This window comes from Octopus sinensis, linkage group LG11, assembly GCF_006345805.1.
Source record: "Octopus sinensis linkage group LG11, ASM634580v1, whole genome shotgun sequence".
NCBI lineage: Eukaryota > Metazoa > Mollusca > Cephalopoda > Octopoda > Octopodidae > Octopus > Octopus sinensis.
The window spans coordinates 33,416,102-33,431,101 of NC_043007.1; the positions used below are offsets into that span (position 1 = coordinate 33,416,102).

The 15,000-nt window shown below is 33.9% G+C and overlaps 1 protein-coding gene and 1 non-coding gene across 2 annotated transcripts in view; both read right to left on the bottom strand.

The window, feature by feature from the left end:
• LOC118765453 overlaps positions 1–15,000 on the bottom strand; it is a 126,048-nt gene that overhangs the window by 79,961 nt on the left and 31,087 nt on the right. The window lies entirely within an intron of this gene.
• LOC115217755 lies at positions 11,057–11,160 on the bottom strand. The gene has a single exon (XR_003882200.1). It is a non-coding gene; the product is annotated as a U6 spliceosomal RNA (small nuclear RNA).

A 15,000-nucleotide genomic window follows, 5' to 3' on the forward strand; every position in this document is an offset into this window, starting at 1 on the left:
AGTATGAATGGAGAAATATAATAAATGGAACTAAAAACTATTTCCACGTAGCAAACCAACGCTACTTAAAAAAATTTATTATGAATGGATTCTTTAAAAACTATCATGAAAAATCAATTATATACATTTATGAGCTTTAGCTCACCCTAGTAACTCTAACAAACAACTTACAGTAACCCATACTCAATGCCTACCTCATTACCACCCTAATCCATTCACAATTCCAAACAACACTAGTCCACCACCCGGTTACAATTCCCAACTCTACCCATTCATTCACAATTTCAACGACGTTCCCTTCAACAACTCTAAATATAAGCCTCAACATATACACCGGAGATACACTTACACATCCGTGCGGATGGGTGAGAGTATACATTAAGTGTAGTGATGGGGCTCCCATTTCTAAACACATTTGTACCTGTGTGGTAGTCTCCATGTGTATATTCACGCACGGGTATAAATACAGGGGGTACACGCTCACTTCATTTACGTGTACCCCTCATATGTACATATGCATACTATTTTGGCTCGATATATGCAACAATGTAATCGCGCCCGTATGTGTGAGCATTCACTGGTTGTGCAATCACCCATCTGGGTGTGATTGTGTGTAAACTTATCACTGTGGAGGTCGAGCTTGATACGTATATATTAGTGTATTAGGGGTTGTACGTACTAATTATGTTCATGTGCTTCACGCACTTGCGTCCATGTATGGAAGAAATATTGGGATTACTATGTAGGTGTAAATAGGGTATGGGGGAGTTTTGTCATTGTATGGGTGTGGGTTTCATTTGTGATGGTGGTTAGTTGGTGATTATTAGTATGTTCTGTATATTAGGGCTAGTATGTATTATTCAAGTGTGTATAATGTATACATATAATTGGTGTGAATGGGATTACTCCCATTTTAATTTTTTTTTTTTTTTATTTTTTTTTTATTATATTTAGGGGATGTATGTGTTTATTTATCCATGTGGGGCTGGAGTGGCCGTTAGGTGCATATGCTGAGGCTCACATGCAAACCCAAGTACAACGAATGAAGTGGGCACTTATAATTGTTATGGGTGTGTACTTTATTATAAAAGACAATACCCAAATAAAATCTGTCAATTCAACATACAAATAAAAAACAAAAAAAAAGGGATCTTAAACATTCACACATACATACAAAACTCAATAAAAACACCACTAAATAACACCCAAAAACATATAAATATATCCTCAAAATACATATAACAAATGCAAAATAAAAATACATAATAAAATAAAATAAATAAAAATAAAAATAAAAAAATCTAATATAAATTATTAAAGTTTTAACGTACCATAAACTGCTAAATTAATATACATTAAAAATGAACTAATTAAAACAAAGAAATATCAATAAAGACTAACTATAATTAAATCCTAGACAACATAACCAAAAATATATCATCTAAACTAATTTAAACTAAACTAAAATAACCTAAAAGGGAACTATTATTGCTATTATCATGAAACTTATTATATAAGTAAAGTAACTTGTGTCTACATTTTATTTTGCGCTCCTCCCCAGTATTAAGTAAATTATCATACTTATAAAATAAAATTTCTTTAAACTCATTAGAGCATAAATAACAACAATTAGCTCCTATATTATATGATTTAGTTTTACAAATTATTTCCCATATTAAACTATAATTAATATTTAGTGATTTAAGACTCCAAATATACTTACTAAGTCCGGTTGAGTTGATTAAGTTTTTATTTTTTAAAAGAATTCATATGTTGTGCAATTCTTAGTTTTATTTTAGAGGAAGTAGAACCTATATAAACCGCTTTTGTGTAATTATTATTCTTAAAGTTATTATCATGTAATGTAACTATACATTTATACACTACATCGTTAATATCACAATATTATTTAATATACAATTAGATTTATCTCTACATGTACAATTAATATAAGTCTTATCATTATTAATATTATTATCAAATAATTTCTTTTTATAAAAATTATTCAGTTTATATTTATTAAATGAAGAAATAATGTTACCAACATTATTAGTGGTAGAGTAACCAACTCCAAAATTATAAAAGAGAAAATGTTTCTATATTTACGATTATCTCTAATAAATAGTTCTATAACATCTAAAATCTCTTAATAATATTCGTTTTAACTTGATCTCCATAAGGAACTATTAACCAATTTTATTCTTATTAACCTTATTATTATTATCATTATTATAAATATATTTATAATTCTTTATTTTATTAAAATTATTATCAGAATTATATCTATGTACAGCATTTAAGGAATTATTAATATTATTAAATTTATCAATATAATATTATAATAATTATTAAATTTATTTTTATTTATATTATTCTTATTTATATTATTATTATTATATTTATTATTATTATTATTATTCTTATTTATATTTTTATCATTTTTATTATTTTTTTTTATAATATCTATTATTTTTACCACTAAACGTAACAAAATTATAATTATATTAGAAGTATCTCGAAAATTATCATTTAATCATTATCGCTAATATTATAAAATTTAATATTCTTATTATAACCTGCCCCTCTAAGGGCCTCATTATAATAATTAGCATGTTTATTAAAAATCTCTATATCATAAGAGAGTAATGAAATACGTTTACTTATATTATTAATCAACGATTTTTTAATAGAAAATGGGTGATTACTATTAACATTTATATATCTAAGGTTCGATTTTTTAGATTGGAAGTCCACCTGAAGATTGTCGATCAAGACAAGAAAAAGATTGTAGTGGCGGTTTTTTTGACTATTATTAAATTTTATGTATTGATTAAGTCTTTCCTAGTTGTTTGCAAAATAGTGGTTTTGTCTCAAATAATATTTTATAATATTTTACTATAAAATTGGATTTAATCCTAAATCTGATTTTTTTCCCTGTAAATTGGATATATTCCCTAATATTTATTATGATATATATATATATATATATATATATATATATATATATAGAGAGGAGAGAGAGAGAGAGAGCGAGAGAGAGGGGGAGAGATAGATAGATAGATAGATAGATAGATAGACAGAGACGCACACAGACACATTTTGAAGACGAACAGATTCTGAAACATCATAATTAACTCTTAGGGTCACACTTAGCCACAAGCTAATAATTCTAGAGTTGAACTTTTCCTGTCTTGTGTGTGTGTGTGCGTGTGTGCGGTGTGTGTGTGTTTACTTTTAGTGGGTTTTATGTCTTTTTGTTCTGTCTTACAATTTCTTTCCCTTTTCTCTCTCTCTGTCTTCCTCTCTATATGTATGTATGTATGTTACTGCCCGGGTATCAAAAGTACAGTGATATTCATTTGGCAGCTGATGAAAGGAATAAATATTCATTATTCTTGTTTACAAAATTTCTCTGTTTTAGTTTCATTATTCTGAGTTGTGCATCCATCTAGTAAAGTAGGGAGTGTTTGTGGATTCATGACTTGTGAAGATTACTTATAATGACATCGGTTGTTTTTCTTCATATATAATCCTATTAAGTTTAGATTACACTTAGATGTTGATGTCTAGGTTTGAGAGGTTCTGTGGCATATATATATATATACATACTCATGAAGTGGTTGGCGTTAGAAAGGGCATCCAGCCGTAGAAACACTGCCAGATTTGACTGGGCCTGATGAAGCCTTCTGGCTTCACAGACCCCAGTAGAACCGTCCAACCCATGCTAGCATGGAAAACGGACGCTAAACGATGATGATGATGATGATGATACTTACATATGAACACACACGCCCACACACACACACACATTTTTACGAGTATCTGAAGGTACATGGCTAAGTGGTTAGGGTATTTGGCTCACACTGTATGGTTGTGAGTTCAATTCCCAGTGATGTGTTGTGTCCTTGAGCAAGATACTTTATTTCACATTGCTCCTGTCCACTCAGCTGGCGAAAATGAGTAGTACTTGTATTTTAAAGGGCCAGCCTTGTCATATTCTGTGTCATGCAAAATCTCCCTGCGAACTACTTTAAGAGTTACACATGTCTGTGGAGTGCTCAGCCACTTGCATGTTAATTTCACAAGCAGGCTGTTCCGTCAATTAGATCAACTGGAAAATTCATCGTCGCAACCGATGGAGTACCAGGCAGTTGGTATGTACGTGTGTCAATGTGTGATGATGACCAGACACTATCACTCTTTCTCCCTTTTCACCAATGTCCATTTTGTGTTTTGTGCATCACATGCGAATGATGCAGTAACAATGAGATAAAGTATAGGGTTTGCATAATCAACTAAAAACTCATGGAAAAAAAAGGTCTCTTCCCTAACATATTTGCTGTGAATGGATGAAACCCAAAAGAGGAGAATAAAAGAAGTTATTGGAAACACATTAGGAAACATAAAACCAAAGCAAAACACTGCACATAGCAAAGAGACAGAGAGAGTTGCACTCAGATGTGCAGCCAATGCATTCAATAGAGATAAAGGTATCAATAGACTTAGCAAACTGTATGAATTTAATTCATTAATAATGATATTTCTGGCAGCATCCTGCTGGTCATATGAAATATTTATATAAAATATTGGGGATACAATCGCCAGAACTATAGAAATATTTGATATATGCGTACATTATGTATATCAAGAAATCCCATAATTAAATGAGGCTGTGTTTTCCAAAATGGAGGCGAACACCTTTTTCCATGTGATCTGCTTGAAAAATTATTCAGACACTTGGATATTTTCCTAGACTTCTTAAAATTAAACTAATGGTAACCTTAATTCATAGATAAAGAAATTATATATATATGTGTGTGTGTGTGTGTGTGTGTGTATTCACAAAGCACACACACACACACATATATAAACATAATAAAATAGGGTAATAATAAATTATTATTACCAGTGGCATAGCACAAAAAACGAATTAGTCATTAGACTATATAGTCTAATATATAGTCTATATATATATCTACCTATATATATATATATATTGATAAAAATGGTAAGATAACAAAAGAAAGACAGAAACCTCGACAGATATATATATATATATATATATATATAATGGGAAGCTTTATGAAAATAAACAAAAGACGAAGGCAGGTGGAATACAAACAAACAATTGTATTAGTATAGCACTCAGGAATATAAATAAAACAAGTCTTTTACGTTTCGAACCTATGCTCTTCAACAGAAAGATACACAGAAAAGAAACACAGAAAGAAACAAGGAGAGAAAAAAAAATGCATGCAGAGGCTAGCGAATCAACATGGCGATGTATATATATATATTAGGGGATATATATATACATAGATATATATGCTTGTGTGTGTGTATATATATATATATATATTTTAGACAAATCTTAGCATATATATCCTAAAAAACAAACATTTATGATAACTATGTATGAGTATGGTGCTAACTATACACATGCAATCATCATCACATCATCAGAGACATGAATCATAACAAATTACATGGAAGATAATAATGGGAAATAAAACCTATTGTTTTAGCTACAACCTGATAAAGTTGATGACATTCTTTACAACAGATCTCAAATTTCAGCCTCAGACTCGATATGGAGGCTTACATCAAGTGCGAGGAGGAGGTAGCACTGCCATGGGTCAATAGGGTGGCTCCTGGAAGACCCTATGTTTGGCAATAGGACTCTACCCCATGCCACACAAGCAGGAGAACCCAGTCGTGGCTGTCAGACAAATTTCTGCGACCACATCGCCCCTAGCAACTGGTCACCTAACTCCCCACATTGCGGCCCCCTTGATTATTATGTGTGGGGGCACAGTTGAGCATGAGACCAACAAAGCTCCTTGTAACACCAAAGATGAACTGAAGGCAAGGATTATGACAGCATTCACCAACAAACAAGGAGGCCTGTCCAGAAGAAATGCAAGAGATTCTGAAATCGTCTGGAGGCTGTGGTTGAAGCCAACGGGGATTTTATTGAATAAATTTACTCTTAAGTATTTCGAGATATTTTTTTGTAATTTTGGTTAATATATCTGTTAAAATGAGAAGTCAGTGTTATTTTCATTTTTGCATAATTTAGATGACAATATATTCACTGCACCTTGTTTATGTATGTGTGTATGTGTGTGACTCTGTGTGTGTGTGTGTATTTGATGTGTGTGTGTATGTGTGTGACTCTGTGTGTGTGTGTGTATTTGATGTGTGTGTGTATGTGTGTGACTCTGTGTGTGTGTGTGTATTTGATGTGTGTGTGTATGTGTGTGACTCTGTGTGTGTGTGTGTATGCATATGTTTTGTGAATGTGTAATATCAATACATTTCTACATCAGACCTCTTTCTCCGAACCTCGTGACTAACATTCTACATACTATGTACGTTTCATTAATGTTACTAATTAGCTTATTAAAACTTCAGTAAAGTCTTGCTTATTATTTTTAGTAAATAGCCAATGTATTTCCTAGTATGAAATAAACTTACCTTTTCTCTCATAGTCCATCTGGCTCTCATTAGCTTTGTCAAAAAATGTCATACTGCATATTAGTATTATAATTATAATTATTATTATTATTATTATTGTTGTTGTTGTTGTTGTTGTTGTTATTATTATTACTACTATTACTATTATTATTATTATTATTATTGTTGTTGTTATTATTATTATCATCATCATCATCATCATCATCATCATCATCATCATTATTATTATTATTATTATTATTATCATTATCATTATTATTATTATTATTATTATTGTCGTTGTTTTTGTTGTTGTTGTTGTTGTTATGATTATTCTTATTGTTATTATTCAGCATTTGGTAGTTTCAGGCAAATTTCTACTTCATCATCTACTACACCTTCGTGTTACTGAGATGTGTGTGCAGCATTGTTTGTTCTATTTTTGTTGATGGGGGGAGTGCAATCTCTTCCTGGTATTGTATTACATTAGTTTGTTTTGTTATGGGGTCTGGTATTATTATTACTATTACCATTGTTATTATTATTATTATTTTTTTTTTTTTTCCAGTAAATAGCTATGCACTTTTGTAGTATCAATATACATAGCTTTGGCTTAGCTGCAACCAAATTTAAAAAGCTGAGATATAAATGCTTTGGCCATTTTACTCCCCACTGTTTCCTGTTTGGCTAATGTAATTCTCATTGCCCTGTAGGCACGTGATACATTAGCGAGCTTCTTGTTTTCCATTTCATGTTTGCATTAACCTCTCATTCTTTTCTATTCTTGTTTCCTGTTCAATTAATTCACATGTCCCACAATACGTGTCTCCGCTGTTTGTTACCGGTATTATTTCTTCTTCTAGTGCAAATTTTGCCTTCGTTTGGTTCAAAACAGAATCAAAATTAATTTACCATTTGAAAGTGCACAAATAGCGAATTAAGTATTTATCTCTTAGAAATGTTCAATATAATGAACATCTGGAGATATACGCTAATGAAAAATTCAAAATATTTCCTTTTTGCGAAATAATAGAAGGAAACGATCAAATGAAAAAAGGGAATACTTTATAAGAATTCTATGTTTGAAACTCAACCAGAAACAGTCAGCGCTAGGACTAAAAGCAACTTCCTCTATATGGATTACAGTAGAACAGGTGTGATTGGAACATTGAACAATAAAAATACTTACACACAATACAGAATTTTCCTTCCAGAATGCACATGTCGTTTGGTTTTTCTAAGATGCATTTTAAATACTCTCTTTTGCTTGTTTCAGTTATTTGAGTGTGGCCATGCTGGAGCACCACCTTTAGTCGAGCAAATTGTTCCGAGGACTTATTCTTTGCATGCCTAGCACTTATTCTATTGGTTTCTTTTTGCCAAACCACTAAGTTATGAGGACATAAACACACCAGCATCAGTTGTCAAGTGATGCTGGGGGACAAACACAGATACACAACACACACACACACACACACACACACACACATATATATATATACATATATATATATACGACGGGCTTCTTTCAGTTTCTGTCTACCAAATCTACTCACAAGGCTTTGGTTGGCCCGAGGCTATAGTAGACGACACTAGCCCAAGGTGCCATGCAGTGGGACTGAACCTGGAACCATGTGGTCGGTAAGCAAGCTACTTACCACACAGCCACTCCTACACTTACTTCTTGAGAAAATCTTTCATCAAATATTTTTACAGTATCAGGTAATTTTTGCAAAAACATTTGAATATATATATATAAGATGCTTGCAAATGGAGAAATTTACCTTTGCTCAAAATAAATGAGGAATAAACATTAAAACAACAGGATGAATAATTGGCTACAAGTGATTATCCAATCAAAACTTTAATTGAAGATAGCTTGCATCTAAATTTACGAACAATTCCACATCATACAATGCAGAATAGATAAATGAAAAACTTTAAACAGTTAAATCAAAGGATATTAAAGAGAAGACCCTCAAGAAACTGCACTGGTATTATAATAGGGTTGCTATAGCAATGGTTACTAATCGATGCAGTGGAAACACGTGTAGGTCTACTTGAAGCTGTATATATATATATATATATATATATATATATATATAAGAAATATTGTATTTCTAAATCTCTCGTAGAGACATGTATGGTGGTGGGGCGATAGAATGGTTGTATACTGTCAATCTAACAAGAACGTGACAGTAGGGGGTACACCACCGCTGTATAGCCCTAGGAAGCATCGAACGCCTCCTGATAGCTTTGACACATTTTTTTTTCTTTCTTTTTTTTCTTTTTGTGTCAAAGCTATCAGGAGGCATTCGATGCTTCCTAGGGCTATACAGCGGTGGTGTACCACCTACTGTCACGTTCTTGTTAGATTGACAGTATACAACCATTCTATATATATATATATATATACAGGAAATAAAAGTAATGCTATGCTTCTTTGTAACAATCCTTATTATTATTATTATTGAGTGAGAGAGAAGTGGATGCCATCAAAGTGACACTGGGGTAAAATATATGAAGCCCAGTATACCTATCATGACTACCTGTCTGATAAGGGTACACCAGGCACACGCATCACAACCATATGTGTTTGACATGGTGATCTCATATCAAGATAAACAGTACATGACCTTGCAGGTGGGGCCCAGTTAGAAATTTCTTCTCCTCGAGTAGCCCATCCCGCTCAAAAGGTCCCTGAATAAGGGTTGTTTAAGGATGTTGAACGAAACACCCATGTTTCCAGAGGTGAATTATTCAAACCCCAAAGAATCCCTCTCAACACATGGCTATGATGACCCCCACTACTTCTGCTCGTGATCAGAGATGCACATACCGTCAGCCACTAAGGGACATGCTCAACTGGTTAAGGTCAAACCACTGATGAGTAAATCTGTGGTATTGAGCAAAATATTTGCTGTAGCCCATCTTTTATACCATTATTATCATTATTATTATTATATGAGGTGGTACTGAAAAGTTCCTGGCTTTAGGTAAAAGAAAACATAAGAGGATCAGTTAATTCTGATTTTATTCAATATATTCCCCTCTCAGATTTACACATTTATTGCAGCAGTCCTTCAGTTTTTCTAAGCCCTGCAAAAGAACTCGGGAGGTTGGGCCTCCAGTCAGGCCTTTTGCAAAAACCCTTAAAGCCAGGAACCCCTTGTGTGTATATGCATATATATATATGGCCGCAGCTCTGAGCTGAAACTAGAAAAAAAAAAAATATATATATATATATTCATGTTTTTATAATAATTACTGGTATCCTTATATATTACTATATTTTATATCTTATATCTTATATGTAAAGAATACTTTGTTATATGTATGTATGTTATGGTAATTATCAGTTTAGTAAATAAATAAATAAGTTAACATAATTTAATGTCTAAAAGTTGATGAACCACCTATTGATCTCCTCCATTTTCTTATTTGCTATATATATATAATATATATATATATACAGGAAATAAAAGTAATGCTATGCTTCTTTGTAACAATCCTTATTATTATTATTATTGAGTGAGAGAGAAGTGGATGCCATCAAAGTGACACTGGGGTAAAATATATGAAGCCCAGTATACCTATCATGACTACCTGTCTGATAAGGGTACACCAGGCACACGCATCACAACCATATGTGTTTGACATGGTGACCTCATATCAAGATAAACAGTACATGACCTTGCAGGTGGGGCCCAGTTAGAAATTTCTTCTCCTCGAGTAGCCCATCCCGCTCAAAAGGTCCCTGAATAAGGGTTGTTTAAGGATGTTGAACGAAACACCCATGTTTCCAGAGGTGAATTATTCAAACCCCAAAGAATCCCTCTCAACACATGGCTATGATGACCCCCACTACTTCTGCTCGTGATCAGAGATGCACATACCGTCAGCCACTAAGGGACATGCTCAACTGGTTAAGGTCAAACCACTGACGAGTAAATCTGTGGTATTGAGCAAAATATTTGCTGTAGCCCATCTTTTATACCATTATTATCATTATTATTATATATGAGGTGGTACTGAAAAGTTCCTGGCTTTAGGTAAAGAAAACATAAGAGGATCAGTTAATTCTGATTTTATTCAATATATTCCCCTCTCAGATTTACACATTTATTGCAGCAGTCCTTCAGTTTTTCTAAGCCCTGCAAAAGAACTCGGGAGGTTGGGCCTCCAGTCAGGCCTTTTGCAAAAACCCTTAAAGCCAGGAACCCCTTGTGTGTATATGCATATATATATATGGCCGCAGCTCTGAGCTGAAACTAGAAAAAAAAAAAATATATATATATATTCATGTTTTTATAATAATTACTGGTATCCTTATATATTACTATATTTTATATCTTATATCTTATATGTAAAGAATACTTTGTTATATGTATGTATGTTATGGTAATTATCAGTTTAGTAAATAAATAAATAAGTTAACATAATTTAATGTCTAAAAGTTGATGAACCACCTATTGATCTCCTCCATTTTCTTATTTGCTATATATATATAAATATATATATATATATATATATTTTTTTTTTGTTATTTTATCTAGTTTCAGCTCACGAGCCGTGGCTATGCTGGGGCACCGCCATTTAGAAAAATATGGAATGCTTCACGAATTTGCGTGTCATCCTTGCGCAGGGGCCATGCTAATCTTCTCTGTATCATTCCAAATTTAGAATATGTACCGCCGTAGCTATATATATATATATATATATGAAGGGGTGCAGAAAAGTTTCTGGCTTTGGTGAAAAGAAAATACAGGGGGATCAATTAATTATGATTTTATTCAGTATATTCCCCTCTCACCTCCTGTACACACAGACACAGCCACACAGACATGCAGACACATCAGTACACACATACACAAACATATATACATATATATATGAACACAAGGAGAGAGAGAAAGAGGGAGAGAGAGGGACAGAGAGAGAGAGAGAGAGAGAGAGAGAGAGACTGATATACAGAGCAAAGTAGGTTTCGCTAAAGAGAGAAAACAAGAAAATGAGACATTTTGAAGACGAACCCCGCCCCCACCAAAAAACAAAAAAATAAAAGAATAGAAAATGGTAAAATAAAGAAGAGATGAGTGAGACTTATTGAAGAGACTAAAGTAGCATCTTTTCCACTCTATATTTAATTAGACAGTACAAGTGTAAACCACTGTCTTATTACTGGTGATTAATGGTGTGCAGAAAAATATTGTAACGATTTTTATCTTAACAAATACTGATTTCTCTTCAATAAGGGCACAAGACTTTTATTGTTATCCTTTAATTATTTATATATTATTATGCCTATTTTTGAAATTATATTTGTCGACACTGTTTTTTTTTTTTGCTTGTTTCTTTTTGCTGCTTTTTTTTTCTTTGCAAGGCTAAGGTTTTCGTTTTTTTTTTTTGTGAAAATGATTTTATCTTTTTTTCTAACAATAGAAAAAATGTTGGGGTTTTTTTGTGCTGTTGTTTTATTGTTTTTTTTTGGTATATATAATGAACTTGTATTGGTTTCTTGTGTATGGAAACATAATTTGGAAAGAAACATGATTGAGAAAGAAAAGAAAAAGGAAATCATCAACTTCAGTAATAACATCTGCTACTACAATAATAACAACAACAACAACAATAATTACTTGCATCAAATAATTAAAAAAATGTACATAAATAATGTACATAAATAATTTTATAAAAGTACATAAATAAGCATTATATAATGAAGATGATAATAATGATGATGATGGTGATGGTGATAATAAGTAATAATGATAATGATGATGGTGATGATGTTTCGTATTATTGCTGCAATTATGGTAAATATGGGGACATCATCATCATCGTTTAACATCCGTTCTCCATGCTAGCATAGGTTGGACGGTTTGACCGGGGATTTGGGAAACCAGAAGGCTGCACCAGGCTCCAGTCTGATCTGGCAGTGTTTCTACAGCTGGATGCCCTTCCTAACGCCAACCACTCCGTGAGTGTAGTGGGTGCTTTTTATGTACCACCGGCACAGGTGCCAGACGGGGCTGGCAAATGGCCACAATCAGATTGGTGCTTTTTATGTGCCACCGGCACGGAGGCCAGTCAAGGCAGCATTGGCATTGGCCACGTTCGGATGGTGCTTTAAGAAAATGATGATACTGATGATGATGCTGATGATGATGATGGTGGACACAATGAAGATGATGATGACAGAGAAGATGCTGATAATGACGAAGATGATGGTGATAATGATAACAGAGATGATGACGATGATAATGATGCAAATGATGATGGTGATGACAATGATGAGGATGATGGTAATGGCAGTCATGACAACCATGATGACAACAAGACAACGACAACAACAATACTGATAGGAAACAACAACTACAGCTTACAACTCAATACTAGAACAAAAACTCAAAGCAAATTCTAGTTAATGTATCATTAAAAAAAACTGAAAAATATAACCAAAATGCAACAAAAAAAATTCTCAAGTTTCTTTCTACTTTTCCTTAACTTTCATTTTTGTTTTCTTAACATTTGTTTTATTATCACATGGTTTATTTATTGTAACAAGATTTTCAAATAATTGCTTTGAGTTGGTTGAAGTATTGCTACTGTTTATGCAAGTCAAGCCAGCCACTCCACCACTCGTATTCACTTGATTTGCTGTGAAACCTGCATGCAAAATTACTCATTCTAGTGGCTAAGAATTTAATAGTGAGTTTACAAAAATATATAAACCCAACAAGCTCCTTACAATCTTTAACACTTTAGCATTTAAACCAGCTGTATTTTTTTTATGCGCCCTTTTCAAGCCTAGCCAGGCTCATGGGCCCAGTTTCCCGGTTTCTGTGGCATATGTGTTACCCCCCAGCGGGACAGGATGCCAGTCCATCACAGCGTTACTCAAGAAATAGGAAGAGAGAGTGAGAGAAAGTTGGGGTAAAAGAGTACAACAGGAGTCGCCACCACCCCCTGCCAGAGCCTCGTGGAGCTTTAGGTGTTTTCGCTCAATAAACACACACAACGCTTAGTCTGGGAATTGAAACCGCAATCCTCCAACCGCGAGTCTGCTGCCCTAACCACTGGGCCATTGCACCTCCACAAAAACCAGCTGTATCTGGTCTGAATATTTTACCTGTTTTATGTTCAAACTGGCCATATCCTGCTTCTCACACCTACCCTATTATGTCATTCTAGAAATATACAATCATAAAATTGAAATCTCTAAACTACAAGATAATCCATGATTAATTCAAAATAATAAAGTAATCTGAATACTAAAGGGTTAACCTTTTAGCATTCAGATTATTCTGACTAATTAATCAAGGATTATCTTGTATGATGCAATTGTTAATTCTGAAAATGACATTGTAGGATAGGTGGGAAAGGCAAGATCTGGTCGGTTTGGATATAAAATAGGTAAAATATTTGAGCCATATCTGGCCCAAATATTTAATCCTTTAGCATGGTCATTATTTGACCATGCTGAAAGGTTAATATACAAAATAATGCTAAGAGCTGATGTGCTGAAGTTCTAGATAAGATGAACATGGCTGGAAATTTCTATGAAGTGCTGTGTTTGATCAGCAATCTTCATACTATGATGCAGTTTGAATACAAAAGGGGGGAAAATAAAAAAGCTGGAGATTAAGGAAACCAGTGATGGTCAACCACATCAAATCAGAAATGGAAAGCAAAACAAAAAAATCAATAAACAAAGAAAGGCAATACAGTTCTATATTTAAGAGATGAGGAATAATGTACATTATTTACATTATTTACATTTGATGGATATTTGTCTTCATCTTGTTTGTTGTTAACACGTTTCGGCTGATATACCACTATGTCATATGCCCACGGGAAGGTGGGGAGCTTGGAAGGCAGCGAACTGGCAGAAACGTTAGCACGCCGGGTGAAATGCCTAGCGGTATTTCTTCTGCTGTTACGTTCTGAGTTCAAATTCTGCCGAGGTCGACTTTGCCTCTCATCCTTTCAGGGTTGATAAATTAAGTACCAGTTATGCATTGGGGTCGATGTAATCGACTTAATCTGTCTGTCTGTACTTGTTTGTCCCCTCTGTGTTTAGCCCCTTGTGGGTAGTAAAGAAATAGGTATATGGCATAGTGGTTAAGAGCGCAGGCTACTAACCCCAAGATTCTGAGTTTGATTCCAGGCATGAGCTGCAAGAAAGCATGCCTCACAAACGGCAACTACACCTGTTCACCATCATCTATGAAGCATTGGGGATGTCGCAGTCTCAGCACATATCTGCGCATCATCAACCACAGCATGCCTAGCCCTCCATTTAGCGAGTGTTGACAGCAAATGGATCACCTAACCATCAGAACGTTTCCCTTCCACAAAAAGTGGAAGAGTATGCATTCCAGTTTGGTAAGGTCAGGACAAGGCAGGACAGTCAGACAGTAATCGATGACGGATGCAATGTATGCATTCACCACCTCCGCCTGACCTTTTAGGGATAGCTTCCTCTCGGCCCATTCCTGGGTGAGAGAGGCCACCCTACTCATTATCTTGTCCCTAGATAGA